The sequence below is a fragment of the Mauremys mutica genome, chromosome 1, assembly GCF_020497125.1.
Source record: "Mauremys mutica isolate MM-2020 ecotype Southern chromosome 1, ASM2049712v1, whole genome shotgun sequence".
In the NCBI taxonomy this organism is placed as follows: domain Eukaryota; kingdom Metazoa; phylum Chordata; order Testudines; family Geoemydidae; genus Mauremys; species Mauremys mutica.
The window spans coordinates 325,710,528-325,724,900 of NC_059072.1; the positions used below are offsets into that span (position 1 = coordinate 325,710,528).

Genomic DNA, 14,373 nt, shown 5'->3' on the forward strand with positions numbered 1-14,373 from the left:
GCACCGCTTCCAAAGTCGACGCTGGCCCCGTGAATGTGGACTCAGAAATTCGAATTAGTGTATTTAGTATGGATACACAAATTCGACTTCATAAGGTCGAATCCACAAATTCGAACTAAGTTGATTCGAAATAGTCTTGTAGTGTAGACAAGGCCTAATTTAAGGTTTCGCGTGCCAGTGATACATTTTAATGTTTTTAGAAGGTCTCTTTCTATAAGTCTATAATGTATAACTAAACTGTTGTATATAAAGTAAATAAGGTTTTTAAAAATGTTTAAGAAGCTTCATTTAAAATTAAATTAAAATGCAGAGCCCCCTGACCGGTGGCCAGGACCCGGGCAGTGCGAGTGCCACTGAAAATCAGCTCACGTGCCACCTTCGGCACACGTGCCATAGGTTGCCTACCCCTGATCTATACTATGGTAGCTCTGTTTTCCTATTAAAAACTGCTTATTTATTTTTATTACATTTAAGCTTTCTGTTAATGCCTCCCCTTGGGCTATATCTTTAGCCCATGTGCTGGGCTCCCTATTGACAGTCTTGGCCTCTGTTCCATGCCACCCAGCTCTGGTTACTCCTTCCCAGTTAGTGGAGGTGTGCCCTGCCCTGCCCACTGCCCCTGAGGGGGCTTGGCCTGAACCTGACTGTTTGGGATCTGAAAGCCAACCAGCCAATGGGGAGGCAGTAACTGGAGCTAGGTGGAGTCAGTCTGTGTTGCTGTGGGAGCAGAGTGGTATGAGGCAGCAGTAGCTTTATTAAAAGACTGACTCTCAGCGAGCCAGCTCATTTTTTTATTATTAATTAGTATTATTAAAGTTCTGTGTGGCTTGCCAATGGTTTTGTGGTCCTCTGCTATCTTGTAGTTGCCCATCCCTAGGCTAGATTATAAATTTCACTTCTGATCTTAAAAACAAAACACACACACACACCCCACACCTACAAAACTCCTCAAGTCTACCTTTCCATTCCTGACCTCTCACCCTCCATTCAGTCTCATGTCTGTTGCTCTGAAAAGTTGTACTGGATGTCCAGCTGCCAGCTCACAATCAAACTGAAAACTGAGCTATTTGACTTCTCTCAAACTCTTCTTTTATCTCCCTCCTTTACTGTTAATTCCAAATACTCATTTTTATGGAAGTCACAAAAAAGACATGGTACCTGCTATAAATAGAACATGGTCTAGAAAAACATATAAAAAGGTGTCAGGAAAGGGATGCAACGTTGACAAAATGATCCTGAGGATTAAAGGTGCAGGTCTTAGTTGTTTTTTGTTGTGTTTTGTAAATTGTAAAAGCCAAAACACATTACTTTCATTTTTATCCCACACTAGTTCCTGGCTTCAGGTCCAGTATCCTTACTGTACTATCAGGAGCCAATTCCCGCCTTCCACATAGGTAAGAGAGAGTACTTACTGACTTAGTTTCCTTGTAAGTATGCCTGAAGTGGGTCTTCAGGATGGATTTAAATAAAGAGTGGGTAGTGTCTTTGTGGACCAGCATCTCAAACATAAGGGCCAACATGGAAGAAAGAGCATAAATGGATGCAGGAGACATAGGACTAAGACTGGTATCACTTGGTGTGCAGAGGGGATGGGGTGACATAAGTGACAAGGGTGGATAATAGGGAAGGCAGCCATCTTTCTGGTCACCAAGGCTTGTGACCTAGGACTCCTTTCATGCCCCTCCCCTCATCGAGACTTTCACCAGATCCTGTTTGTTTCTCTTCTGCATTTCTTTGGTATGCCAAATTTCCAGCAGCTGAAGATCTGGCCCCAATCCAACTCACATCAACTGACCTCCCTTTCTTCAATCCATCCATAATGCAACAGATCTGAGTCACAGCTCTGACTTTTTAGATTCACCTCCTGAATCCCTCAATTGGCCTCCTCTGGTCTTAATTGAGTTCAAACTTAGTCTTTACTTTCAACACCCCACATAATTCTGCTTGTGCTTGTATCTGTTCTTATTTCTTTCTGCACCCTTAGCCTGCTGGCTAACAACTTCTCCCTTTGTATCATTTCCTGTCTCATCTGGGTGTCTCCTTCCATGCTACCCCTTACACCTAGAACTCCCTTCCCTGGTGCACTGGCCAACCATCCTCTCAGTCTTCATTTTCACAGCCCTTTGTGGAACTGGCTTAAGTTACCCAAGGGACCTCCCAACCTTGTGTGATTATGACCTCCTTTCCATTTTCCTCCCACTCACACCATTTCTTTTTCCTCTTGCTCTTCCTTGTGCCTGGAACAGGCTCCCTGATGCAGTGTGCCTAGCCACCTCATTCTCCTCCAAGTCTCTCCTAAGAGTCCTATTCTTGCAGCCCTCTAGCTACCCTCAACTCTTCTCTTGCTTACAAGAAGAAAGTACCTGGCTATTTGCCTACTTGCCAGCAGTATCACTTTCAGGGCAGGACCTGCGTCATGTATTTGTCTCCGGTAAAGCACCATGCACAAGTATGATGCTGCAATAGTAATTACTAATGTTTCTAATTTAACCAGAGTTAAATTAAACCCTGTATGGATATGATAGAAATCTATTTCTACACTTGGGACTAGATCCAAAGCCCTTTGAAATCAGCAAGACCTTCCATTGACTTCAATGGGATTTGGTTCAAGGGCTGGCTTTTCACATGACATTAAACATAGCACCAGCTCTGACTGTGGGTATGTGTAAGTAGACTAAGTAATTGCATAGGGCCCCTGAACAGCTCAAGGGTTCCCTATTAATTATTTATATGCATTGTGTGTGGGGAGGGGAGGGGGGCTCCCAAAAGGGGCTAGCACTGGGACTGCCCACAGTTGGCCTTTATTGTTTGAATTAAGCTGGTAAAAATGTGTTCAGGATTGTTAGTGTCTTTGGAAGAGCTGATATTTGTGGTTTTTCTATGAAAATAGGTCAAGTCTATTGGTATTTATCTAGGACTAGCAAACCCTGCTCCTGCCTTTCACCATGCATTTTTCTCTGACTTTTGTGGCAGCTTTTGAACACCCCATGAAGCTTTCCATTTAGATGGTTTAAGTGTTTCCATACAATTTATTATAAAACCAAGTGATGTTGCCACCTCTTTTCACTCAGATGCTACCAATGTAAAGGTTACATTTTCTTATTTAAAGAAAAAGTGTAACAATGCTAGGTAGGGATAAATAACGCTTCACTAATTATTAACATCTGCCTATATAAAGAGACACGTGAGGCTACAGTGATGTAATTACAGACCATAACTGATTTTATTGGGACTCCAACAGCTAAAACTCATTTTCCTAATACTCAATATTAAGTGCAAATCTGCACAGAATTGTGATGGAAAAATGCCAGGTAGAATAGAACTAAGAATGCTTGTTTGGTATTTTTTCCTGTATGTTCTTACCTTTGTTTTTATGATGTAGTATGTTTTGATTTTGAAACAGAGTCAGATTCTAATCTGTAATCCAGGAGCTTTGCCTCACCATGGTAGTACAAATGGGCCAGAAAACTAGTGGTCCTCCCAAAATGGGGATTCAACCTAGCATGGTAGCATGCCCAGATAGATTACAGCCAGCATAACTGGCTCCCATGCACCCCCCTGAAACTCCTGGCATAGCAGGTGTCATAGGGCAGCCCATCTGAAGTGCCCTGTGCAGTAAACCATAGCATGACAAGCATGGTTGCCTCAGTTTCTCTTCTCCAATAACTTCACTTCAGGCTCTCTTGTCTCAATACTATCCCTTTTTGGGGCTGGTTTACTACAAAACCAGTGTGCAGATGGTCCAAAACATAAGCCCCAACATAGTCTATTTGTCACCCTAGTGCAAGTAGTACTTAACATTCTACAACATCTCATCCCTCAATGGCCCACATAGAATCACAGAATAGCAGGGTTGGAAGGGACCTCAGGAGGTCATCTAGTCCAACCCCCTGCTCAAAGCAGGACTAATTCCCAACTAAATCATCCCAGCCAGGGTTTTGTCAAGCCTGGCCTTAAAAACCACTAAGGATGGAGATTCCACCACCTCCCTAGGTAACCCATTCCAGTGCTTCACCACCCTCCTAGTCAAAAAGTTTTTCCTAATAGCCAACCTAAACCTCCCCCACTGCAATTTCAGACCATTACTCCTTGTTCTGTCATCTGGTACCACTGAGACCAGCCTAGCTCTATCTTCTTTGGAACCCTCTTTTAGGTAGTTGAAAGCAACGATCATATCCCCCCTCATTCTTCTCTTCTGCAGACTAAACAATCCCAGTTCCCTCAGCCTCTCCTCATAAGTCATGTGCTCCAGACACCTAATCATTTTTGTTGCCCTCCACTGGACTCTTTCCACATCCTTCTTGTAGTGTGGGGCCCAAAACTGGACACACTACTCCAGATGAGGCCTCACCAATGTCGAATAGAGGGGAATGATCACATCCCTCAATCTGCTGGCAATGCCCCTATTTATACAGCCCAAAATGCCCTTAGCCTTCTTGGCAACAAGGGCACACTGTCAAATCATATCCAGCTTCTTGTCCACTATAACCCCTAGGTCTTTTCTGCAGAACTGCTTCCTAGCCATTTGGTCCCTACTCTGTAACAGTGAATGGGATTCTTCCGTCCTGAGTGCAGGACTCTGCACTTGTTCTTGCTGAACCTCATCAGGTTTCTTTTGGCCCAATCCTCTAATTTGCCTAGATTTAATCACACGAGTGCTTGTAAACACACCTGGACTCAGCCAGCCCCCTCCTGTCCTTGTCCCAGGACAGAAATCCTATTCTTCCAACTGGAGTACAACCCTGCTCTTCCCACCAGGAACTTCTACAACCTCTCTGCTAGGAGCATCCCTCATTCTCTGGCCTTCTCATGGTTCCTCTGGGTCCAGCTCTTCAGCCCTCAAGATGTCAGTAAGTAAGCTCCTCTGCTGCTCTCCTGCCTTCTCCCAAAAAGCACCTTCCGGACTTCTTCCGTCCCTTGGTCTCCAGTAATTCTCACCTGCCCTTCCTGACTGGAATAGTCTGCTCTGACTCACTGTCATTCCCTCACCATGACTCTCCCTGATCATGCATGGCCCTCACATGCTGCCCCACTCTCTTAATTGGCCAGATGGGAGTAACTGCTCTGGCACAGGGGAGCTGGACGTACTTAATTTACTGCAGCAAGCCACCCTGTGACAGGGGGCATGTTCGGGTGACAGAGGGCATGGCTTTGTACTGCTCTTCTTGGTTAGTCTCAGTGACAATGATGAACTAGCCCCAAGATCAGGGAGCCACAACCAGCTTCTTTGTGTCCCATCCTTCCCAGCTGCACCCAGCAGACACTGAATGCAGCTAAGATTCTAAGCCATTATCTTTAGTTTCCTGTTTACAATTTCAAGTGCCAAATGAACTGGTAAATTCAAAATATTACTAAGTTATTGTTATTTATTTGTATTGTGTAGCATCGAGGAGCTCTAGTCATGGACCAGCACCCTATTCTGGTAGGCACTGTACCAACACAGAACAAGAGAGGTCCCTGCTCCATACAATCCATGTATTAGACAAGAGACAAACAGGTGGATACAAACATATGGGGGAGTACAGGTAAACAATGAGAAAATAGAGGTCAGGATGAGCAACAGTAGTCTCCACACACCAGCAGCCAAACCATTGTCCATTTTATTGTAGGCATTATGGCAAAGAGAGTTTTGAGGAGTTATTTGAAGGAGAGTAATGAGGCAGTTTTGCAGATGTTTCTGGGGAGCAACTGCTAAGCAGCACAGGAGAAAGCACAGAGATGTCTGTTTGAAAATGTATCTAGTGGACAATGGAGGCTGGCATTATGGATCAATCAGGGGTGAGCAGTTCAACAACAAAGAGATAAGTAGGATGGGGATTGATTATGCAGGGCCTTGAGAGTCAAGACAAATAGTTTATGTTTGATGCAACAGAGGAGGAGCAGCCAGTGACAGGATTCAAAGCAACGGACTAGGGAAATAATCTTTGCAGAAGCAGTCTGAATGGATACAAGCAAGGCAAGATTGCATTTGTCAAGGCCAGGGAAAAAGGATGTTGCCATAATCAAGGCGCAGGACAGTGAGAGTTTCAGCTGTGTGGATGGATAGGAAAGGCCATATCTTAAAGATGTTGCATAGAAAGAATCAAAAACATTTAGATATAACCTGCATGTGATGATCTAGAAAGAGGTCTGAGTTGAAGATGATAGCCAGGTTATGAGCTTGAGTGACAGGATGGATGGTGGTGTTGTCTACAGTGATAAAAAAGGAGATAGGGGAAGGGCTGTGTGTGTGGGTGATTAAGAGCTCTGGTTTAGCCATGTTTAGCTGGAGCTAGCAGCTAGACATATGAGGAGATGTTAGAGAGAAGCTGAGATTTTAGTTGGACAGAAGGACACAGGTCTGGAGCAGAGCTAGATCTGTGAATTATCAGCATGGAGATGGTAGCTGAATTTTTGTCCTCAGCTGAGATTCTGCACCTTTTCTGGGTAGAGAGAAGAGAAGGGGACCAAGGACAGAGCCCTGCGGCCAAGTTCTCCAGCAGTTGCACTTGTGCCTCTTCCACTGAAGTGAGAAAATAATTTATAATGCTAATATACTTAAGAATGTGAGCCAACTCTCCCTCCCACCCTCACCCCCCCCCAAAAAAAGGGGGGGAACCAAACATTCTTGGACTTTGGGGAAAATGTAGATCCAAAATCTGAATTTTACAATTGATTTTATCGATTTAGTCAGCCAACTAAATCCCTGGATTTAAATTCCTCCACCCAGCTGTGGGAGGTAAGGTTGTATTCAGATCTTGTTATGGAATTTCTGGCTCAGACAACTCATAGAAATTAATTATTCCTAAATAGCTGCAGTGGCTAATCACCAGTTGGTTACTACCCTTCCAAACCTAGTCATCCTCCTCTCTTTTATAGGAAAAAAAAATCTGCAGTATTTTGACACTACATGCTGAATTAAAGATGCTATTGTCACCCTAACTCAACATGCCCTGGTTTTCACTTGTTTGTTCTTTAAACTTTTATTGCTTTTTATCTGAGAATGTAACAATGTGTCAACTCTTACTATGACCACAGTCCATCCCATAGCACCCCTTCTTTGTGATTTGTCTTTCCTTACTATCCATCTCATTTTGTGAGGTCCTTGGGGCAGGGACCTGCCTTTTCCAATGGTCTAAAGTGTTATGCACACCTATTTGTGCTGTAGAAAGAATGACAAAATAGATGTGTAGCAGCCACCTAGCATGAAGGTGTTAGGAATTGCCTTGCCAGCATGGTAACAAAGTGACTGGCCCCAAATCTCTATCAGGTTCACAATCCTACACCAAGTTCTGTTCTCTAATTTCATCCTTAGATTTTTATCCAGAGCAACACATGAGAAATAGTGTTGAGTCTCTATTAAGTGCTATTGATTCATTGTCTGTTCTCACCAGTGACAGGATATGGCTGATACTACTGTTTTGTCCATATTCCAAATACTCCCCATGTATTCCTGTTCGCCTTACTAGTCTCTCTGGGTACATCTGCACTGGAGCTGGAAGGGGTAATTTCAAATTCAAGTAGACCTCTGATTGAGCTAGCAAACTAAAATAGCAGAGTAGCCATAGCAGGGTGAGCAGGAGGTGCTAGCTGTCCCAAGTATATACCTAGGACTTGTGCGCGCACACACACACACACACACACGCTCCTCTTGTCACAGCTAGATTTCTATTTTTTACATACTAGCTTGATCAGAGCTAACACAAGTATATCCACTGGAGCTTGAAATTACATCTTGCAGCTCCAGGGTAGACACAATTGGTCACGCATTCACACCCTCCACCCCACGTTCCTGTCCTCCAACACACACACTTTGTTTGATGCATTCTGGGTTAACATAGCCCTGGTCAATGTTAATGCATGAGCTATTGATTACCTTCACTAGCAGAGTGGGAGCTGACATTTCTAAATACCATTGGAATATCAGGGGAAGAGGCCGAGCGCCAAAGAGTCGATTCACAGCAGTGCCCCTACAGCATCCTGCCGGCAGTCAGATCAGGCAATTAATTCCCAATCATTGTATTCTCAACACCACATTTCAAAACACACACTGTTCAGAGGAGCAACATGGACAGATGGTTAGTAGAGAAGAAAGGTTAGAAGAGCCTGGAGTATATACTATAGTGCTGCAGATACAGCCTGCAAGCTGAGGTTATTGGTATCTGAGTAGATGTATTTTTCAGCTCACTGTGTGTTAAATAAAACCACCTATCTTTGTTTAATAACTGATCCTATGGCACATTTTGACAAGAACAGTGGATAGTGTTGGTGCCCTGGACAGCACTTCATCTTAAAAAAAAAAAAAAAAAAAAAAAAGGCTTTCCTGTAAAAGGCATGAGCTATTTGTGAGAACATAATGGCCGCTGTGTTTGCTCAGACACAATGCTGTCATTACAATAGTCTCAAGCCTTTTCGTAGGCAATATAGAATCAAATTATAATTTATTCAGCTTCCCAGTATTATACTCAAAGCACTATTTGACCAGAAGATAGAAAGTGCAAGTTGGGGCGGGGGGAGGGAGGGGGGGAAGGCGTGAATGTGACCAGAATTCTATACTGTGCATTTATACATGTCAGGTTTGCTTTTATACAAAGTAATTCCTCTTGGATGCCATGTGGACATATAATATTGCAAATTTATGAAGAGCGGATTCATTTCTATATCATTCTGTTTCTTTTCAACTACTAATATGCAGAGGGAATTTCATTTGTATACATAGACTCTGCTTAGCATATGGTCCCTAGCTGACAATACAGAATACTTTCCAGCTGTTGAATTCTCATATACTGCACACAGATAAAAATCTCACTGTTCTGAATGTGGTGCTCATAAAGCTCTTCTTAGGGGTGAAAAACCACACAGTTTGCAGTGGATACTCTATTAAAGGGTAGAGTTTTAAAAATCTGTGTAATGTATCAATTAATTAGTTCGTATGGTCAGTTTACAAAGCCTGATCCTGGAAAATGGAGAGCACTCCATTCGTGGGCCAAATTCTACTCAGTTACACTGGTGTCAATCTAGACTAATTCCAAGTTTAATAGAGTTACTCCAGATTTATACTGATGTAAATAAGGGCAAACCTTAACCCAGTTAATTTAGTGCTTCTGAACGTTGCTGGATTTGTAGCATTAGAAATTGGGGCTGTTACCCAAATCTGTTAATCCAAAGGACTAATGCAGTATAAGATTCCCTGTGCTGCCCTGCCAGTATACCTCAACCCTGACCTTTAATGGAACAGCTGAAGGGTTAGAGGGTGGTTCAGTCTCCATGGCCATCAGGTTGTGAGTTCTCTGCTGAAGCTGCCAACACCACCAACTAATAGTAATTGGGGATTGTTTTTGTTGTGTGTGCAATGTCCCTTAGGGACTAGAGTGAGACTACCAACTTGTTTACCACAGATCACTGACTAGCCACCATGTCATGAAGAGTTCCAGTCACTACAAACCCAGGCCAGATTCACACTGGTCATTTAGAGCCAAAAGAGATCCTTTATTCTAGTGCCAATTCTCTGAACCTTCTCTTCATCCAACAGTCTAGTATACTACAATACACTTCATTTATAGGTTCAACCAAAGTAGTTTGCTCTCCTTGTTTATGACAGTTTTAAAATTGAGTATTTGGTAAGTCCCCTGGCATCCCATATTCTGCAGCTGCATATTATGACTAACTTCAGTTTGGTCCCGCTCTTGCTGGCTTCCTTTGTATAACACAACATGTTTAAGTTGGAGTGTTAGGTTACCTCTTATTGGCATATCTTTACATCTTCAGAACGCCATGCATTGGCAAGTGTAGATTCCTGAGGCTGAGCGTAATCAAATTTACTTTCTGCTGACAGAAATATGGGAGGGTCTGTCACTTGTTAATATTAAATGAGATTTCCAGCTGATTATCCCCAAAAATGTAAATCTAAGCAGTGTTCCAGAATGAAGATACATTAAAGATCATGCAAGATATGAAATCATGTTTTTGCTTGACTTTTTTCCACTGGTGGAAACAAGAAAAATCTCCGAACCAACCTTGTTGAGTAAAGTTTTAAAATGATTTGATATGCTTGGATGATTGTTACTAAGGAGTAGGTTGAGAAGGAGGAGTTAAAGGACTAGCCTTTCTATTCTGAACACCTGGACCATTTTAGGTCACTAATGAAAATGAGTTTGGGTTTGTTACCTGATCACTACAATAATTTGTCCACATCTCATAAATTGTGACTAGTTTTAGTAATTTCTACCCCAGAGAGGCCCAAGACTAGAAATCTCATCCTGCTAAGTACTGAGCATCTCCTGCCTGGCATTAAGCACCCTTGAGTCTCATGGATGTTAATTGCTACATTGACTAATGGAGACTAAGGATGCTCAGCACCTTGCAGGCAGAGATGTTTAGAAAGACTTGCACCAAGCCACCTGCACTAGGTCAGCCTCTAAATAGTGCTATTATTAATTATTATTAACCCCTCCCTTTCATGAGCACCACATTTTTCACAAGAAAAAAAATTATATTATCCCCATTCCTATCTGCTGTATGTGTAGTCAGGTAGCACACAATATATCATCTGATAGCATACAGTATATATCAAGCACAATAGCTTAGTACTATCACATGGTAAAGCAAGAATTTAGTGCACCACAATATATAGTGTTATAAAGGCAGGGTGATACCAGAGCATGCTCTGTAAGAACTCCTTTCTTTCTGAATGCTCCACCCCCCAGTTATCAAAGAGGCCAGTTTTGTTGACTTTCAGGCACACCAAAAGTCCATCTTTTTGATCAGGCACTGGCCAAGGCCTGAGGCAGTTGTGGATAAGATTTCTGTCTGGTGGGAAATTTAAACTGAGCTGACCATGAGACTGATGATGCCGGATAGGGTGAGAGGAAAGAGTGCTGCTGCTTTGGTTGATTTTTTAACTTTGTTTTTTCCTGTGTTATAGTGTTTTAAAAATTTGTCGAGGGCACCTGGTTCTTTTGGATGGGAGCCAGGTAGTGTAGAGTTTGTACAAAACTGAAGTCTGAATAAACATTGATCCAGGTGATTTTCACTGTGCATTCTTACACATTGATTGTAATGGCTATAGTAGGGTTTTTGCTGTGCTTGGAAAGAATTTAATTCAAGCGGAGACGCATTGTCTCTATCTAAGCAATTTGGGAGACCCAGGTTCAAGTCTGTGCTCTGCCACAGGATTCCGGTGTGACCTTGGGCAAGTCATTTAATCTCTGTCCTATCTGCAAAATGGGATACCACCATAACCCTCCTTCACAAGGGAATTTTGAGGGTAACTACATTAAAAATTCACAGGCACTCAGATGCTGCAGTATCAGGGGCCATTTAAATATCTTTGATGATTTTATCTCTTTGGGGTCAGAGATTCATTAAGCAGCAATGGTAAAAACTGCAGATCAGCCCAGCACCAGGGACCATGCAGCTTTCTTAAGGAGATCATATAATTAAGAGAAAGTGGAAAGTATGGTCTTTCTGGACAGAACTGATGCTTCTCTAAATGTGCAGCACCTAGACTGCTCTACAGAAATGGAAGAACAGATGCAAATCAACATACAAACCCAGACAGACAAACTGAACCAAATATCTTTTGGATTTTAAGAGTGAGGGGATTTTTAGATGTCTCATTTCCACACTTCTGTGCACTCCCTGGGTCCAGCTGGGACTGGACATGATAAAACTTGTGATGAGTCTGAACCACACGTGTTGCTTTTAGTGTGTCCCATTGCAGAGAAACTGGACTCTGTGGTTGACTACTACGAGATATGAGGTTTTTATTTTGGCTAGAGACAGGGCCAAGCTTCTGTGAGAACAGACTCTTCTTCTACACTTGTAGACTGATTGGAAACAAATGACAAGAAATCTCATGAGTAAGCCAGTTTTGTGAGATTTCTAGCTGAACTCAGAACTAGTACATCTGGAGGAGGTGTGACTAGAGATCCTATACTTTGGAGTGCTTATGTGATCTGAATACAACCCACCTCATCCTTTGAATTTTACCCATCTTTAATAAGCTATAAGCAAAACAGGTTCTCTTCTATTCTAAGAGCATCACATTAAGCCAAAAGTTTAGTGATTCTCTATTTTCCAGTAGTACATTACAGGCTTGCAAATTTGCATCTAAACTGGGAGAATCTTAGTTACTGAAAGGAGGAACCACTGGTAAAACTGATAATTTCCACCAGCAAAAGCTTCTCACTCAAACCATGTCTATTTTTTTTAAAAAGTAAATAAATCCAACCACTGAAACACTACACACTTCTTTAGCTGTCTATAGTGATAGACAAACAATGAAATTCTTTAAGGATCAGCCTGTTTTTGCACCAGAAAGAGACTAACTTTTGCACCTTGAGACTAACTTTTCTTGGAACAATTAATTTCACAACAATTTGAGATTCTAGTTTGCACATGATTTGAGCGAATTAGTTAAAGTGCCTTGGAGCTTAGAGAGCAATTGCTTTTGACACTTTTTAGCAGTAATAATGAGCACCCATTGGAATATAAAATTCTCTATTTGGAAGCACACAAGCACGCACACACACACTAACTAAAGTTTGTAAATTACCTTTGTACTACCCATACCAGTCAAAGAATGTTTCTTATAATGCACAAATAGACGTTTCAAAGCATTGTAAGAATAATCATATTAGACAATAGCCTTAGGAAGGTGCTTTGACAGCCATTCACCATGATTTCTGACCTTTATAACAATCTCTAATTTAGTGATAGTAGGACTGTTTTCCAGTCAACAGATTAAATTGTCAGGGTCACATAATAGTCTACAAACTTAGTTCCCATTAGTGGCCATGGAATTTGTGAGAGCAGATCATGGGCAGAGAGCATCTTCAGGCCTTAGATAGAGCTATATACACACATTGTTAAACGATTATCGTAACCCAGATCTCTAAGGGGCAACTCTCAAAATGAAATATTTGATATAATAATAGTCTACTGCCATTTATTGTCATCTCTGCCAGAAGGATTACTATAGCTTTCCAAAAAAGTCAAGGGGTCAAATTCTGAGGTCCTCATCCAATTTTCACTCAGTTCCAGTAAGAATCTGCTTGAGTAAAAATAAAGTAAATCCTGATTAAGGATCTCAGGGTATGGTTTTATACACCAACTACAGTGCAGCCCTCTATGCAAATAGCTCTTGGTTGAAATCAGAACAATAACTTGAAAGACATGATGAAAGAATATCAGCAGCTTGAAACACCAAAATGAAATGGAAAGACTATAATAAGACAGTAGAGCAGACAGAGGCAATCTACTATATTTTATAAGCTTTAGGCTTCTCCAGCTACATGCTTAGAATTGATGGTATACAAGAGTTAAAAAGATAAATCCAACTAATTAAATCATAATCTAACAGGCAGATTAGGAAAAATATGAGGCTAAACAGAGAAACATTGTTAACAATTTAACAGCATCTGGTATAATAAGAGAACTGTCACAGTAACATGTATATAAATGGATTCTAAAGGCCAGATCCTGGCTCCTTTGAAGTTTTAGCAGTCTGCAATGGAACCAGGAGTTAACCTTAATCAGTAGCCCATGGAATTATGCCAGTTTCTACCAACCAAGGACCTGGTCATCTCCCTTTTAGGTCAGAAATCCCTGTGCTGAAGATTAATGAAATCAACAGCATTTTTCAATGATCCTTTCAGTAGGAAAAAGGTTAATTTTATTCAGTAGCAATTTACAATCTGAACAGAATAGAATCCCTACTCACAACACACTAAAACATGGCTTCTCCCCAGATCTAAAGGATAGACTTGCACTCAGTTTCTTTTAAGGATAATTGGAATAATTATTATTTTAATAGACACCAGTAAACAAACAAAAAACAGTCTTAACTCAAACCTTACTTTCAGATTTCAGCACCACTCCTCTCAGGGATCACTGGCAGCTTCCCAGTTCTGCTGCCTCACTGCTGTCTCCCTGAGCACCTGGCTCCTTCCTCCATGGGACCCAATATCATTACTGTTATTGTCCCTCCCCATAGACAGCCTATCCTAATCACTAGCAGCTTTTTATAGGCCTAGATATTGCCCAGCACCTCCCACCCTTAATTGGTTGGATTGGACTCATAGACTTTAAGGTCCGAAGGGACCATCATGATCATCTAGTCTGACCTCCTGCATGTTGCAGCCACAGAATCTCACCCATTCCTGTAATAGGCTCTGGCTGAGTTACTGAAGTCTTCAAATCCTAAAATGGGCACAGCACAGAAGCTTAATATCACTTTAATTAACAAAACATAATTTGCTTTCATCTATGTGTAGTGTCACTACAGAGCTAATCATAACTGCAAAAGAGCATTTAATCTTACAAAAGATCTCGCCTGCTTTGATCCAGGGGCACTAGGCCTAGTCTATCCACAGCAACCAGCTACCCTGTGAC

At 41.8% G+C, this 14,373-nt stretch overlaps 1 long non-coding RNA gene across 1 annotated transcript in view; it reads right to left on the reverse strand.

The window, feature by feature from the left end:
* LOC123363850 overlaps window positions 1-13,962 on the reverse strand; it is a 52,834-nt gene extending 38,872 nt beyond the window's left edge. Inside the window, exon 1 of the long non-coding RNA XR_006576917.1 lies at window positions 13,839-13,962. This is a non-coding gene — a long non-coding RNA (uncharacterized LOC123363850). The remainder of the gene's footprint in view (window positions 1-13,838) is intronic.
* Between the last annotated feature and the right edge of the window lie 411 nt (window positions 13,963-14,373).